This window comes from Photinus pyralis, unplaced genomic scaffold (assembly GCF_008802855.1).
Source record: "Photinus pyralis isolate 1611_PpyrPB1 unplaced genomic scaffold, Ppyr1.3 Ppyr1.4_LG4, whole genome shotgun sequence".
NCBI lineage: Eukaryota > Metazoa > Arthropoda > Insecta > Coleoptera > Lampyridae > Photinus > Photinus pyralis.
In genome coordinates, this window is record NW_022170511.1 from 12,749,412 (window position 1) to 12,767,297 (window position 17,886).

The 17,886-nt window shown below is 37.5% G+C and overlaps 1 long non-coding RNA gene across 1 annotated transcript in view; it reads right to left on the minus strand.

Annotated features, from left to right (window-relative positions):
• LOC116169766 overlaps positions 1-16,931 on the minus strand; it is a 150,117-nt gene extending 133,186 nt beyond the window's left edge. The window contains exon 1 of the long non-coding RNA XR_004145065.1: positions 16,762-16,931. This is a non-coding gene — a long non-coding RNA (uncharacterized LOC116169766). The remainder of the gene's footprint in view (positions 1-16,761) is intronic.
• Positions 16,932-17,886: the final 955 nt, after the last annotated feature.

Sequence of the window (17,886 nt, forward strand, 5' to 3'; positions counted from 1 at the left end):
AACGGCTGAACCGATTTAAACAAACTCGGGTTAGTTCAAAAGAGCTATTCTTCAGCTACAAATGTTATACTGTTTGAAGTTTTGTTAGTTTCACATGTCGCCGTTTTAGGGCTTTTTTCGACATTCCGACAGAAATGGTTAATTTTCTCAAAAAAATTAAATGCGTTGGTTTGATTTTTTTCATGAAAAAGTAGCTAAATAATGCCTAAACAAGCTCGCGAAAACCGCATCTCGATATCTTGTTCCTAACCTAAAATTTAGGCCAAAGAAAATTTTATACCCTCAAAATTTTATTTTTTTAAGCTAATTTTTCCGGAATTATTTTTATTATATAATTTGTGGCCCTAAGGTGGATCGACTTAAAAAAGGAAGCTGTGATGCTGTTTTCGCGAGCTTGTTTAGGCATCATTTAGATACTTTTTCATGAAAAAAATCAAACCAATGCATTTAATTTTTTTTAGAAAATTAACCATTTCTGTCGGAATGTCGAAAAAAGCCCTCAAGCGGTGATATGTGAAACTAACAAAACTTCAAATAGTATAATATTTGTAGCTGAATAATAGCTCTTTTGAACTAACCCGAGTTTGTTTAAATCGGCTCAGCGGTTTCGAAGATATAGGGTGTTCTTTACGGAAACCTTTGAATACCCCCACCACTTCATTTTTAGAGATACAGGACAAATTGTCAAACAAAAATTGTTCAGATTATCATCAACTTCAAAGATCGGACATTTTTTTGTTAGGTTAATATAGCGGAATTCACAGAAACATCACTTTTTTAGATTACAGATTGCAGTTACGCCCCCTAGCGGTCATTTCGAAACAAAAATATTATCCAGGTTTTGCTCGTGGCCGTTTTAGTAATAAATTTTTTTACTGCAAGCCTCAACGATGGACAGGTTCCCAGATACAGTACCTCGCATTTTTAGTTGGCCACCCTGTACATAGTCAATTTAATTATCACTCTTTATGCTAGCCAGTAGCCACCCATATTTTAAGTAGAAAGATAAGGTCGCAAATTTATTTAAAATGAGAAGGAAGTCATCAGATTCATTCTTGCCCCAATGTTGAACTGTCAAAGCTCGTAGCAAGCTCTTTATATTCGAAGAGACTTTATTCAGTTGATAAGGTCTCGTTCTTATCTTACAAACCGAGAACCCATATAAGAGCAAGACATGCACTCAAAAATCAGCATCACTGGTCGTACTACTGTCAATTACGGATGCCTTCATTAATAGATAACGATGGCATTCCTTTTAGGTGCGACTCACTTGTTTGAAGAGATTTTTAAGAACGAAATAATTTTCCTTTAAATTTTAGAGCCGCTTTGTAGATTGTCGCCTAGTTAATAATTTTGCGTACTAGCTGTTTACATTTTACCTTTAAACTAGTTGGTTTTGAAGGATGGGGTTTGTTAAGGTACATAGGACTAGTGTAGTCGCATTTTGTCATGCGATATTAGTTTTATACAAAAAGCGCGTTTTCTTTAAAAAGTCTCAAGATTGTTTATTTGATTTTTAGTGATTAAAAAAAATTTGCTATTCTTTGCATTTTGTTCGTCCGAACTCACTTCTGCGGGTGTGAACTACTGTTACGGGAATTTGTTTAAGAGTCCTGGTATTTCTTGCAATAGGTAGCCTATACATAGGGGCATAAGTATAGGAAGAAGTGCTACACGGTTTTCAAATTTGGTATTCTAATGAAAGGCCTCGTCGATAGGAATTGGTGTCTACAAATTATACCTGTCTTCCGCAACTCTTTTTCGAAATGAGTGGGTGGCTGTTAGAGGTTTTATAATTCATGGTATTCTAATTCAAGGTATCAATGAAAGAAAAAGTTTTCTACCGACTACCGTAACGAAGGACTGATTTTATCCTTTATGGATTTTTTTTTAATTAAAATATTACATTTATGAATTTAACAAAAGGTTACAACATTAACATATTGCAAATAAAATTGTTAAAAAAAAAATTTACCGTATACTTAAAATATAAAAAATTTCATTAAATGCTGTTTGTGGCGGTAAGCCGCATTTCCCTGCTAAACAGCTAAACTGAAAATTGTTGTTCTAAAAATTCAAAACAACGTTTTTCTTGTGTCATGTGTGTTTTCAAAAATTTACTTTACCACAAGTTGTTATGCACTTATTTCGACGGCGTGTCATGCTTTCAATCCCTCTCTGTGATATTTCATTCTAAGCTCCCTAAATCGGCAGCCGTCGTTCGGTAGATATGGTAAACTATACTGCGGCCATGCCAGAACGTCAATGTTAGCTCTTGTCTTATGAGGGTGCGTATTTTTTAACTCCGGAGTGATATGGAACTATATTTAAAAATTATCAAAGTCCTCGTTTGAGATCGAAGGGACTTCAGCGCATTTTTGTGTGGCAGATCAGTATTCTATTAGCCACTTTCGATTCAACCATCAATAACAGATCTTGTCGAAGGCTACTACATTCACTAACCGCTTCCCACTTTCCTCGTGCACCCGCAATTCGCTTTTAAAGATTTGACTCCACCATCAGGAAGATCGTGTCGGGGGCTACCACATTCCTTTGACGGTACCCCCTTCCGACGTCCCGTTCACCCGCAATTCGCGTTTGAAGATTTGACTCCACCATCAGTGAGATCGTGTCGCGGGCTACCACATTCCCTTTTACGGTACCCACTTCCGACGTCCCGTTCACCCGCAATTCGCGTTTGAAGATTTGACTCCACCATCAGGAAGATCGTGTCGGGGGCTACCACATTTCCTTTGACGGTACCCCCTTCCGACGTCCCGTTCACCCGCAATTCGCGTTTGAAGATTTGACTCCACCATCAGTGAGATCGTGTCGGGGGCTACCACATTTCCTTTGACGGTACCCCCTTCCGACGTCCCGTTCACCCGCCATTCGCGATTGAAGATTTGACTCCACCATCAGTGAGATCGTGTCGCGGGCTACCACATTCCCTTTGACGGTACCCCCTTCCGACGTCCCGTTCACCCGCAATTCGCGTTTGAAGATTGACTCCACTATCAGTAAGATCGTGTCGCGGACTACCACATTCTCTTTGACGGTACCCACTTCCGACGTCCCGTTCAGCCGCAATTCGCGATTGAAGATTTGACTCCACTATCAGTAAGATCGTGTCGCGGACTACCACATTCTCTTTGACGGTACCCACTTCCGGCGTCCCGTTCAGCCGCAATTCGCGATTGAAGATTTGACTCCACTATCAGTGAGATCGTGTCGCGGGCTACCACATTCCCTTTTACGGTACCCACTTCCGACGTCCCGTTCACCCGCAATTCGCGTTTGAAGATTTGACTCCACCATCAGGAAGATCGTGTCGGGGGCTACCACATTCCCGTTGACGGTACCTCCTTCCGACGTCCCGTTCACCAGCAATTCGCGTTTGAAGATTTGACTCCACCATCAGGAAGATCGTGTCGGGGGCTACCACATTCCCTTTTACGGTACCCACTTCCGACGTTCCGTTCATCCGCAATTCGCGTTTGAAGATTTGACTCCACCATCAGGAAGATCGTGCGGGGGCTACCACATTCCCTTTTACGGTACCCACTTCCGACGTCCCGTTCACCCGCAATTCGCGTTTGAAGATTTGACTCCACCATCAGGAAAATCGTGTCGGGGGCTACCACATTTCCTTTGACGGTACCCCCTTCCGACGTCCCGTTCACCCGCAATTCGCGTTTGAAGATTTGACTCCACCATCAGTGAGATCGTGTCGCGGGCTACCACATTCCCTTTTACGGTACCCACTTCCGACGTCCCGTTCACCCGCAATTCGCGTTTGAAGATTTGACTCCACCATCAGGAAGATCGTGTCGGGGGCTACCACATTCCCTTTGACGGTACCCCCTTCCGACGTCCCGTTCACCCGCAATTCGCGTTTGAAGATTTGACTCCACCATCAGGAAGATCGTGTCGGGGGCTACCACATTTCCTTTGACGGTACCCCCTTCCGACGTCCCGTTCACCCGCAATTCGCGATTGAAGATTTGACTCCACCATCAGTGAGATCGTGTCGCGGGCTACCACATTCCCTTTACGGTACCCACTTCCGACGTCCCGTTCACCCGCAATTCGCGTTTGAAGATTTGACTCCACCATCAGGAAGATCGTGTCGGGGGCTACCACATTCCCGTTGACGGTACCCCCTTCCGACGTCCCGTTCACTCGCAATTCGCGTTTGAAGATTTGACTCCACCATCAGTGAGATCGTGTCGCGGGCTACCACATTCTCTTTTACGGTACCCACTTCCGACGTCCCGTTCACTCGCAATTCACTTCTATTGGCGACACGAGAAAGAGAGACAGCGATTCGAGATTCACGAAACGTTAAACCGCGTGAGTTCGCAACGGAAGGTAAAAGGCGCCTGACTACTTCTCGAAGACGCGCGCGCCGCCTCGCAAAAGGTCGTTAATTTCGCCCCTATGACAAAAAACAAAATTCCGCCACGCAGGAGTTGTGCGCGTTTACAACATCTTTCCGACGACACCAATTTCAAAAGAATCGGACCAAAACTGTAGTAGAAGATAGGAAAAAACTGAAAAACCTTCACGTTAGTATACTACGCTCGAGGATGACGCCCAGATGTCGCCAACCCCACATCATGTAGCCATGTCCCTAAGGTTGACAAATTTCACGGCCCTGTAGATACACGTACACCCGTTGCCTTTCTACAAGAGTTCTTCTACGCGCCCACATTTGCTGCCAGCCAGCCAGCCAGCCAGCCAGCCAGCCAAAGTGAGATTAAAAGCTACTTTTTACAAAAAAAATTTTTTGCAAAAATGCGCTAAAAAGCCGTCAATGAAGGCGCTGATCGTTTTTCCCTCGGTTTTTCCCCGTATTTAGACAGCTACTGACATGTCTTCAAGATCTCTGTATGTGTATTTTATTTGAGGGTGTAAAAAAGTCATGTTTGAATTAAAAGTGACAATAATATTCAAAACCCATTTTACACTTACTATAGGACAGGTATGGGCAACCCACGGCCCGCCGATAAATTTTGTCCGGCCTACTAACATAATTCATAGTTAATACTTCATACGACTCGCCGATTTCATTAAAAATTCGAATTAATTAATTAATATGATTATGTTACACGTGCAGCATCTAGAGGACGCAATCCGAAGCTTCCAAGACATTTAAAAGCCTCTTTGAAGATGCATTTCTTGTTTTAGAGATATCGCCAGGTATTTTCCAGAATTTTCGTGGCGATATATACCGGATGGGGCAATAAAACGACACGTGTTTTGGAATTAAGTAACATTTTAGAGCCATATAGGTAGTGCAACAAATCTTAGGAACACAAATTAAAATTTGGATACAAGCTGAATATGGAGATTTATTATCCACATCTGGAAAATGTTGTATGCAAAATCGTGTCAATTTTCAGGAGAACTTAGTGTTTTTTTTTAAAATGATTTTTACGAAAGCAAAAAATGGGTCAAGACTAAAAAGAAATAGAAAATTATTGATTTCTTTAAACATACTTTTTATTTGTATTTTCAACTGTGGCCCGTGGTGCATATGAAAAATTTTATTTTGGCCCCTTGGAAAAACAGGTTGCCCATGCCTGCTATAAGAAGTAGTAATTATCCCACAGCTTCTTCAGTGCCATTTTGAATATTCATAAATGCACAATTGTGTTTTTGAATGGACATTTATTTGGGAATATTGCAAGATATCTTGGTTCTACGATCTAGCAAAATTCTGTCTTTTGAATTTGTACTTTACCGGAGCCCAAAAAATAGCGAATGTACTGCAGGACAAAGTGCGTCTTAATTGTACTTTAAAGATATAATATACCATTCTGATGTTCCCCCTATGTTTAGTGTAAATATAGTTAGCAAAATGCTTTCTTCACGAAAGGCCATAACTTGCTTATTGTTTAGGTGTGTGTGTGCGTGTGCCGTTTGCGCTAGTGCATGTAAACTTTTCTTGCGAAATTCTCTCGTGGATAATTCGGCATGCATTTGTAGTGTGTGGGTGAGGTATTCAAAAACCTTTTGGCTACGAATTGAGAATGAAATTAATAGCATACAAACGATTAAAGATTTCAATTAGCATAAATAACAAATAAAACGTTGCACTACCACAATGAAATTGGCTGTAGGCGTTTAGATAGAACATTGGCAATCTGCTATCGCCTTCTTTTGCTTTTTTGGTTGATAGTGCTTCTTTTGATTCTCCTCGGGCAGATAAGATATGCATGTTTTAAAAAAGGTCGATTTATGTTCCAATTTAATACACTTCCATCGGCATCGTACGTTGCATGGTGCAGTACTTTCTTATACTAATCTTAGAATTGAGTTTATTTACGTATAAGGTATATGAACAAGAAATGTGAATAAACTTACTTTAAAATATCTACACTGTAAACATTTATCTCAAGTACACTGACTCTTCATTGTTTATGGAAGAGGTTCATTAATTTAAAATCGAACTATCATAAAGATTTAGATTTAAAATCGTATTCCAGAACACGAAAATAACATCTCAAACAGCAGCGTCCTTTGCATATCTGAGCACGCGAGCTGTCAGTTTTAATAATACAGTTCTGGCACTTTTCTTAATTAGCTTAGGAAATCTTCGAATAACCATAAATTTATAAGGTTACTATGCTTAAAAAAATATAAAGTATCACCCTTTGAAATAGATTAAAAATGTAATTTATAAATCGGACGATGCACTTAATTTTGTTCATCGTCATTAACCGAGACACATTTATGATATGTTTACTTGGGATGAGTTTTATAAATTTTGATTAAGTGCAAGACTATGTGAAGTGCGTAACCATTCCGCCTGTGTAAACACGCTGAAGTTTTAATTTGGCCGCGTACAAGGTTCAAGATCACTTAATGGGGTTTAACCCAAATTCTCGTGGCATATTAAGCAAAGTGTAACCGATTTGTAATTAAATTTATTTCTCACAGGACGATTCACTTATGGAAATCCTCGACGATATGTTCAAGGAGCTAATAAGCGGCGAGCTATTCTGATATTTTAAATCGTCATGTTACAAATTGCTGAATCCTTTCAAAGCAAGTTGGTGCACACTCGTAAATAATCACAGTAACCTAAAACCAACTAAAATATGGCATTGATTTAGCAGCTATTAAACACATGCATCATTTCCATGTTTGAGTAGTTCGGGTAAGTGAAAAATACGAATGAATAGGTTTTTACGCTTTTCGCATTAAGGCACAGCTGGAAAATTGTTGAAAAAGTTGAAGAGTAGGTACGCTTACAAATGAAATATATGGAAGTTTTTCAATACCTCGTGAACTTTACAAGACGACTTGGTTGAGGCTGTTTAAGGAAACATTATTCTAGAAGAGGCGGCGGCACTCATTGCTTTTGTCTTATTTTTGCATTACCTACTTTTAATCTTAAGAATGGTCTGTACACAATTCTTCCTATGTTATACAGAAAGGTGTAAAATTTCTTTAGTTCACGGAATAAAATTTATTATTACATGCAGTTATGTTGAGTTAAGGGCATTTCCCAAGGATAAAAATGCTCACGGGTGAAAACGTTCTACCTAATAAGGTCAGTACCTTCACAAACCAGTTAAAACTTTTTCTCAATATGGTGCACAGGGATGTTGATTAGGTTTTTGAGTATGTTTCTTTGCTTCTGCAAAAATGTCTACTCTCCAGAGGCACATTACTAACGGAGGGAGTGAGCAACTCTGTACCTCACACTCTCACAGTATAACGAATGTTACAAATTCTTCTGTAATTGTGTTCTACTGTAATTGATTTACTGTTTGCAGCCGTTCCCGTAGAGATATTTTAATTGCTTTTGTAGGGTTCCAAAACTCTCTTGCCAATGAAGAAGGAAGAGAATTAATATTTGGATTTTAATTTCCCAAAGATAAACGATAACGAGCATTACAGCGTACAGGTCGTGAAGTTTATTGATTATCGCAGACCTTTTACATTTGACCCGAAATTCCAGGTAAGAATGGACACTTCTGGACTACCGAATTTGGAAATTTTGATCCGGCCATATAATTAACCGTTGCTAATTACATGAGTTGCAGTGGCCTTAAAAGAAGTGCTCTTAATTAATTGAAATTTTAAGACCAATTACTGGTTTTAGGACGTCAGCAGGCCGCACAATTAACTAAAGAAGTTTTAATGTTTAAGCGTTATCAGACGAGTTTGCCGTGTTGGGAGGTTCAGGATTTCCTTCCCACATTTAAGTACGTCGCACTTTAAATGCTTAACTTTCAATGTATAAAACTGGGAAATGGCTACTGGTACATTAATCCATAACAAAAATGAATGTAACTTCGTTAAATGTACTTAAATTTTCCCATCTAATACAACTAACATCATCCTGAACACGAATATAGAATTTATCTTATATTATGGGTCGTAATTTGGGCCCGATTAAACACAAATCTAATCATTTACAGATGAAACAAATTTATTCGCCATAAATCAATCAATAATAAGACTGAAATAGAGAATAGCGCTCAAGGCCAGCAGACAAATATCGCGCACATGCGATCGATTGAAACAAGTTAAATTTAAAAGAACATTCTAATTACCTTAAAGTGAATAATCCTTCAAATCCAGTCAGTACTGCGATTCTGGTTAAACAGACGATCAAACACAAAACACCACGTGAAATTGCTTTAGAAATTTCGCTTCTCTACTTCACTTGATTTACGCAAACTGGCTTCGTTGTATGGACAGATGTAATGGTGGCTTATTTTGCACTGGATAACTTCATTTTAACGGGTTCCTGAAGAAATTATAGAAAGGTTCCACTAAGCACAAAACTGCTCGATGGACACGAACTCGGCCTACTTTCTAAACGTGACGCAAACTTGAGCTACACTCGAACTGGAATGTTCCCTTTTATAACGACTAATAAAATCTCTTAGAAGGCTAACGAACTCTCTTTTATAGCAACTATTTAGTATCACCAAGATTGACTGTCTTTTAAAATCAAGGTCAAATACGGCTAGTCGCCTTACACACAATAAAAAAAAACGCCCACCAAAAAGCTTCGTTTCCCGTCAGCCTCGCTGTTTAAAACATTCTTCCCTTCCTTTCCTTTCTCCTTATGTAACAAAAAACTGCGCGCGTTCGAATAAATTGAACACCTGTGTTTACTACGGTAAAAAAATCTGCTTATCTTGAAAGTAATTAACTTTACGCAATGATAACGAACTCTTATTGCAAAGACCGGAAATAAATTTTTACGATCACACAGGAAAAAAATTGAATATAATTCCTCAATTCCATAATTCAATAATGATCGACCACGTTAATTTACAAAATTCACAATAATTTCCCAAAAGACAAAAAATGATCACGAGCAAAAATTCGCATCGATGATGGAGGTCTCGATGGAGGTGTAAGTAACAATATAAAAACCTTACCTATAATGTAGGAAACACCATCGCTGAAATGAAATGAAAGCCTTCATTACAATAGTATGAAGGGGCACCTGTGTTGAATTGAGGGATTTTACTTTCAAAATTCAACAAATTTGCAATGAAATTTGGAGGGAATTTGTATCTGTACGGTTGTAACCATACAGTGATATTTATTAAGAAGTAGACATAGGGATTTACTGTATTGTTTTTCCCTATGTCTACTTCTCTGGCTTCAGAGAAAAGAAATGTCTTACACTCCTTAAACTGTTACCGGAATTATACCAATTGACATTATCAATTTTTTCTTTAGTTTAATACATCGCACATGAACGAAAATATAAATACGGAAGCCAAAGCAACAATATTCAAATTAATTAATATGGCAGCCAGATCTTTATCTATTTGTTTCAAGAAGTTATTTTGGTTGATTAAAATTAGGCGCCCTTCAAAAAAAAAATTTATTATTTAAATGTAGACATAGGGAAAAACAATACACGTAAATCTCTATGTCTACTTCTTAATAAATACATCGTATCTTACACGTGAAAATTCTTGGTTAACTGATAAAATGACTCATTGACGTAATGTATTATTTCAAAATAGTGTTCTAAATGCAATCTATACCTTTGAAGAAAAAATATATTTCAATCGGCTTAGAAGTCCCTTTTTGTGGCTTATGTGTTTTTGCCACCACAGTATATGTGGCACCTTTAAACCTTATAGGTAAAATCGAGGGTAAAATAATTTACTATTATGTCGTTGCGGATTGAACCACTGCTTAAAAAATTTGATTCTTCATATTGTAGTATCGCCACCAAATATTTTAATATTGTTAATAAAATGTTGAGTATTTAGTGCGGATGTTACGGCTTGACGTATGAACGATTGATGATGACACTTCGCGTACTGTCCTAAATACGATACGGTGTCATATTCAACATACAATTATTATGTAACATCGGCGTGTAATTACTGCAAAATAGCACATACGGCCTATAAAAAGTGGACCGTTATGGGGTGTGTTCACAAGTGCTTCGCTGTTAGGTACGTGAGACTACTCTAATAGCATTCTATGTTTCGTGACAGTAATTAATACCTTTCTTTGTAACTTCGCCCATATTTTTTAATTTTCGTAATTAACAAAAATTATACATTTAGCATTAGAGGGTTATCATTGTGATCTTTTACTTACTTGTCACATCCCTTATATACTCGCTTATATATAATTAAAATAATATTCGTTACTGGAATGGGATATACTCTTACTTATCTAGTAAGAAAGAATTAATGACTACTATAGTGTGGTGTAGAGCTACTAGAAAATTGAGTGTGCGGGATCTCAACTTATAAATCTTGTTCGTGCAATCTAAATATATTTGACATTGGCTTTTCGAATTGAAAATATACGGTAGATTCAATAAAAACCTGGAACACGATTTCTACACAGTCAGAAAATGTTTAATTTTATGTCATAAGTCAAAACTGTTTAGTTTCGTTTGTCAAAGAGATTTGATTTTTGAATGTGCAAGTAATGAATCTCAAAAAAAAATGTCAGAAACAAATGCTCTGTTTAACAAAGAAACATGCTCAAAATGCAAATTATTTGCATGTACAAGGTGGTTCAAATTCGTGGCTCACCGTTGGGATCTCAGCAACGTTAATAGATACAGTGTAGATTAAATGGGGGAAACGTTGCCCTGTTTTGTGACTAAACAACGCATTTGAAATGTTTGTCAATTTACAAAATTGGAAAGTAAATACCCAAAATCATAGGCAGAAGTGCTAAAAAAAATAAACGAAACCTTTTCGACCGAGGGTCTCTCACTCAAAACAATTTGTACACATGCTCCGCAGTGTTTTAAAAAAAGGGAAACACTGCAAGGCACTGCGATGCATTGCGGGGCACTGTGATGCACTGCGACGCATTGCATATTTTGGTATTTCTGTTAAAAGAAATGAAGATAATAAAAAAATAAGACTACTCAAACACCAATATTCCAATATTGTATTTTACCTTTTTAGCGCATTTCCACAAAAATTTAAAAAAATGCGCTATTGTGGCCACTGTCCGTCCATCCGCCTGTCTGTCCTACCGGCGTTCGATCGCTACTAGTTCCTTATCTTAAGAGGTATTGTTCTACTTTTTCCGCTATTTACTATTTAGTTCGTTATGGTGTCGAGGCAAGCACCAAGGGCCAAGGAAGGAATTTTTTCTACGTCGCTTACGAAGAAAGTTATTGTAAAATCTTAATTTTTTTCATGTACCTACCATAATTTTACAGTTTTTCCGTTTATTAACGATGCTCGAAATCGTCTATAATTTTGAACTCTGTCACCGTCAGTCTGTCCGTCCGTCTGTCTTTCTGTGTGCAGTTGTGCTCGATAACTTTTGTATTTGCGCAATTCAATTTTATTTATTAAAATACTTAAAATGAAATTTGTATGTAGGCTCGAATAAAGGCAAAACTAAGGCCAAATAAAATAAATGTGTTTTGCGCATGCGTAACCCGATGCGACTAAAAACACGTAAAACAATTATTGCGCATGCCCAGCCCCACATTCGTTATTTGTGAACCAATCCTTCTAAAATCTTAGGGCAGGATTCTTGTGAAATTGAAGTAGCACGTCAAACATGATTTTAGTAAAGGCAAACGTATCGCATATTTTAAACATCAGATTAATTAGCGCATGCGCAGGATGAGCGAAATCAACTGTCTTATTTATCGAGGTATGTATCTTCTTGAAATTTTGATCACAGCTGCTTCTCTTAAAGGCAACATGTCATATTGTAAACATTGGATGTGCGCATGTGCAGTACCAACTGCCATGTTTATAAAGATATGTCTTTGAAATTTTAACCACAGATGCTGCTATAATAGTAATGCTATCTATCGCATATTATTGCGAAAATCAGATTGCGCAGTGCCAACTTCCTTATCTATGGAGACATTTCTTCGAAATTTTAACCATTCCGTAAATGGAAAAAAAGTAAAAAAAGATAGCTATGGTCTTTTGGGGAGTACATGTCCATGCATGGAAAATGCGCTAGTCACGTGCCTTAGGACGAAAACCTTTTTACTTGTTTCTTCTTGTACATCAGCATCAGTCAGTGTATCATTTGTCATTCATTTTAGTAAAAATTGTGAGAAAAATAGAACTTGAGCTAATCCGACAAGAAATTGAGTTCAAGAAATTGATCGATTTATTGTTGATGTAAAACCAGTTTAAAATAAATAGTTAATCTCTGTTAATATATTCCAGATGTAAAGGGTTACCATGTCGCACAAAGAAATATATTGATAAAAATCTGATACAACTGTATACTGAACGATCTTCGAGATCTTCACGCAGCCATAAATTTTACAACACACCTTAAGAGATTGATTTTGTTCCACCAGATCAGCATCGTATTTAAAACATTGCATGCGCAAATACAAAAGTTGGGTTGCGCATGCGCAATTTTTGTTTTCATTTGCATAGTTGCATGAGGTTTAAAGAATGTGTACTAAGACAAAAAACCAGACATTCATATGTTCTTTGTAACAATGGCGACCTTTCTTATATCCTTAAGAATATATGTGTACCCTCGTGTGTACCAATATTCAAAGTGATCGGACGTTTCTAAACAAAGTTGTCGTGCGCACGGACAGACACGAAGACAGACATACAGCAATACAAAATTATAAACGATCTCTAGGATCACTACGAGGATCACTAATAATGCGACACTTTGCCCCTTTATAAACTTGATCCCCAGCTTTATTTTTTTTTTATTATTATTGATTTAGAACCATTAATTATAAATTAAGATTTACTGACCTTCCTCAAGATGTGCACTAAAAATAAAAACGAAAACGTTGTGAATTACCTATATACACTTGGCCCTTCAAAGGCAATCGCAAAAATAAACACATCGATAACGGTCGATTACGCAAAATTCAGCACATTGCGCACAATCATAAAATAAATTTATTGCGTTACACTGCAGCATTCGGAAGGGCACTGTGGAGGGAAACATGGGACACTGTGATGCACTGTGGCACACTGTGATGCACTGTGGCACACTGTGACGCACTGTGGCACACTGGGACGCACTGTGGCACACTGTGACGCACCCTGGCACACTGCAACACACTGCTAGACACTGTACAGTGCAAAAACAAAATGTGTACACATATTGCCGGCAGTGAGAGACCCCTCGTTTTCGACCTGTATGAACGTAATTCTCAACGTATGTTTTTAGAAGCTGGTTAATTTAAAAAAAAATTGTATTTCTATTTATAGAATATATCTTCCCCATCAAAAAAAAATTTGAACCGTTTTGGAAATTCTCCGCAAATGTTTGGTTTTCCAGATAAGGAGGGTAGAATTTTCGTTGAGATACCTTGTATGCAGTGCCGGATTTACATATAGACACACTAGGCATGTGCCTAGGGGCGGCAGCTTTAGAGGGCGGCATTTTTTGCACTATATTTATTTTAGGTAACATTTTAAGTTTTAAAACTCGTTTTAAAATAAATCCCCTAACAAGTTACAAATGACCAAAATCTGTAAGTAAAATTATGAAATAAATTGGAATTGGTAGATAGTTTAAGCAAACTGTAACTGTAAGAACGATAATCGATAATTCCAAGTTTTGACGGGTGTGAAAACTTAATCTTAGGTATACTGTATTTCTTTCGAATTTCATTAATATTAGTTTTAAAAATTTCAAGTTATAATTTGATTTTTATTAGCATCTTAAAATTTATTGCAATTTAAAGATTATTTTGGGGCGCATATCTTTCGGTGTGCCTAGTCCGCCGGTCCGCCACTGCTTATATGCTTATATATTGCTATGTGCAATGGTAAACGGTCAATAACCCATATAAACACCTGTCCAGCTAGCTCAATTGGGCTCAAGTAGGTACTAACAAAACCTTTTACCTACATGAAAATGTGGACTATAACATTTCCGAAAGCAGGTCCGGCATCTGATATTACAAAAAAAAACCAATAAGATTTTAATTGTATCAATTTGAGAAACTCAGCAGCCTTGTCCACTCTCACAATTACAAAGAATTATTGAACAAATTTTTAATTAACTCCTGGCATAATCCTGGGCAAAATCCTGGGGAAAATTTGACATGAGATCTCTTATCTAGGTCGTAATTTCGACTCGATATAACACAAAGGTAATCACTTACGGATAAAACAAATTTATTCGACATAAGTCAATAAATATAGCTGAAAGAAAAATAGGCACTCAGGGTCAACTGAGTAGTCACCGATCAAATACCACGTACAAGCGATCGATAGAAACAAATTAAATTTAAACGAAAATTCTAATTATCTTAAAGTTAACAACCTTAACATCTGGTCCACTGCGATTCACCCCCCAAACACAAAGCCGATGAGGCTTCTATAACTGCACTTCGTTAAGTTCGCTTTAGTCTTGATATAAACACCACTAGCTTTGACACATTTAGACGTAATGTTGGATTTTTTGTGGTAAAACTCTAACAGGTAACTTAGATAACCTTAAATAAAGGCTTTCACCGAGGCTTTCACTTATGCGATTACTGCAAGAACGACAAAACACGCAAACTAATTTTTTGAACACGTGATGCACTGCTGAACTTAACTCGAAACAGACTATTCACTTATATCACAACGATTTGCACCTCATAATACAACATTCCAACTTCCTTCAACATCAACTTTACTATCGCCAAGACTGACTGTCTTTCAAAAACAAATTTGATTACGGCTGACCGTCATATATTAAAAAATACTAAAAATGACCACCAAAAAGCAACGTGTCACGTCTGTTTCGTCCTCCTTCCCTTCTCTAACTTCCGCTCATCTGCTTATTTATGTACCGTACATCCAATATCCCCTATACTGGTGGCGATATTTACAAAGTAGACACTCAGACAGTCCCAAAGATCAGAAAAGTGAACGCACATTTAATCAGTTCTTAAGCGGTGCTAAATAATACTGCTGTTTGTTTATATCCTAGTTATCAATTTTTCGTGTACTGGCAATCCAAAGAAGTACTAAATAGTACTGTTGCATATTAATGTGCTGGTTTTCGATACCCAGTTACTGGCTAGCTGTCAAATACCGTCAGCCAATACATCAAATATCGGCGTTTTTTGTAGGTAGCAAACTTTTTCTGTCTTTGTCATCATAAGATGTAGTACTCAAACGGTACTACAGAGTACTGATGTACTGGGGCGTACTGGCTATCGTGTACTGGCTACCTTCACGCTTGCCAACTACCATTGTCATTTGTTCAATTTTTCGAGATTATTGTTATTGGTACGATTGATTCAGTTTGTTTACTTCTAATTTCATAGATAATACAGGTATTTCTAAATTCTAATTCCTAATACCAATAGTCAACTACCCCTCGCCCGAAACAGTTTTTGAACATTTGACAGTCCCAAAACACTTTCGACAATCATTTCCAAAACCTTTCCGTAATTTCTGATAGTTTGTGCTCTACATTGTACTCGTACCCCTCACCAAATATTAAAAGCACGGAACGAACCCATTCCTAATTGAATAAATTTCCATTTAAACCATCATTTTTAATGACGTTTAATTAAAACGCATAAGAATGCCAGAATAGTGTAAACAACACAATTACAATAATAAATATTTGACTTTAATATAGCCTGTGCGTGTCTAATCAAAATATCGTTTAAAACGAGTCTCTGGAAGAGATTTCAGGACGGTCAAGAGAACAGATTTATTGCCTTTTAAGCTGGATGGTTGTCAACACAAAAAAAGAGGCGAGCATAAATTTGCTTTTAAAGATGTTTAAGAAAAACGGCAGCATAATTAATGATGGCAAAATAATACAAGTTTTCATACTCGTTACGGCCGTCACTCATTATACACTAAATGTGGTTATAATTTGCATTTCCGTCGACTGTCTGCAAATAATCATCTTTGTTTGCAATCAATCTGTATTCAAGATGCACTTTTCGCATTGGATCAAGATTGGCCGAACAACTTTTTTTGTGTTTCGTTAGACAATAATACACAAACGAGCACGTAATTTCTGGCATGCGGAGGGCTAGCAATCACAATACATGTTTAATCAACTTTACCAACATTAAAGCGAATCGCGTTGGTCATTTCCGGTTGCACCAAAGTAAATTTCAATTGTGAACCATGAAGTAAATAAATAAAAAAAAGTTAATCCGATAAACTGAAGGTAGCAAGTCGAGTTCACGTCCTCCTCGCTCGAAAAACAAGAACATAACAATTAACGGCATTTCAAGTGGGTCAATTATAACAAGTTTACGCACCTGTTTGGTACAATAAACAATAACAATTTAGTGCCCGACAACATTAAACTTACCGATTTAGTAAACTGGATCTTCCGAGATGTAATCACATTTTGCTTAGGAATTTAGTACGAAACACATACACAAACACATCATATTTATATAAAGTTAATAAAGCACGCACAAAAAAAGTTAATCGAATCGAAGAGCGCCGAAAATACGACACGCACAATTCAAATGCATCAACTCGCACGTCAAACAACGTTCTGTGAGGGTTCCACCACAACATTGTTTGCCGGCACATGGTAAGGGCACCGCCAACTCTTCGTCAACAACCGAAGCCGAAGGCGGTCGTCGGATTTGCAGCCCTTCATTCTGCTTTTCTTTCTCGATGACGATTACACCAAAGCGCACAGATCCAACCCCCATTTTTTTTCAAATCGTAATTTGCTCAAGTTATTCGGCGCCTGAATGTAAAGGGTAAAAGCAAGCAATGCGAGCTTATGCAGAGATGATAAATTTAATGATTAATCCACTAATACACTTTTTATTCCTTTATTCGTTCCTTCTATGTAAAAAAGTGCTTACAAGGGAATAATTTCTAGCAGATTTAATCTTTTGTTCGCGCTTCTTAAATCCAAATAGACTTTCTTCAAGGGCTATTGTTTTCTGACATTGATTTTATCGACAAATTATATTTTATCCAGAAATACGTTCGCCGCCAGTTTGACCTGTGGCATTTTGCAGAAGTTTTCAACAATTATATCAATATTTAATAACTGTTGACAAATGATTAGTTACACTCCGATTCCTATCAAGATTAATTGATTTTAATAAGTATTTTCTACGGCCGTCTACACCTTTTTAAATACTGTATACAAAAATAGTCACATGAAAATACTCGAGCACCATATATCGACAGTGTATAATATGCACCTCTGATATTGGAGGTATGTTAATCTGCCGGTTTGATTGGGTGGGCGTGGGGGTATATGAACGAGAATGAGGTACGGATACCTAGGAGATTGAATCATCCGAATATCATGAGACTTGTAGACGAGCAGGATACTAAGCCGATGTTGCATTTAGTTTGCGAATTAGTTAACGGTGGCGATTTATTCGATGGCCCAGAAATTCTCCGAAAAACAAGCATCTCTAATGATCAACCATTTAACTTCGGCATTAGTGTATCTGCACAA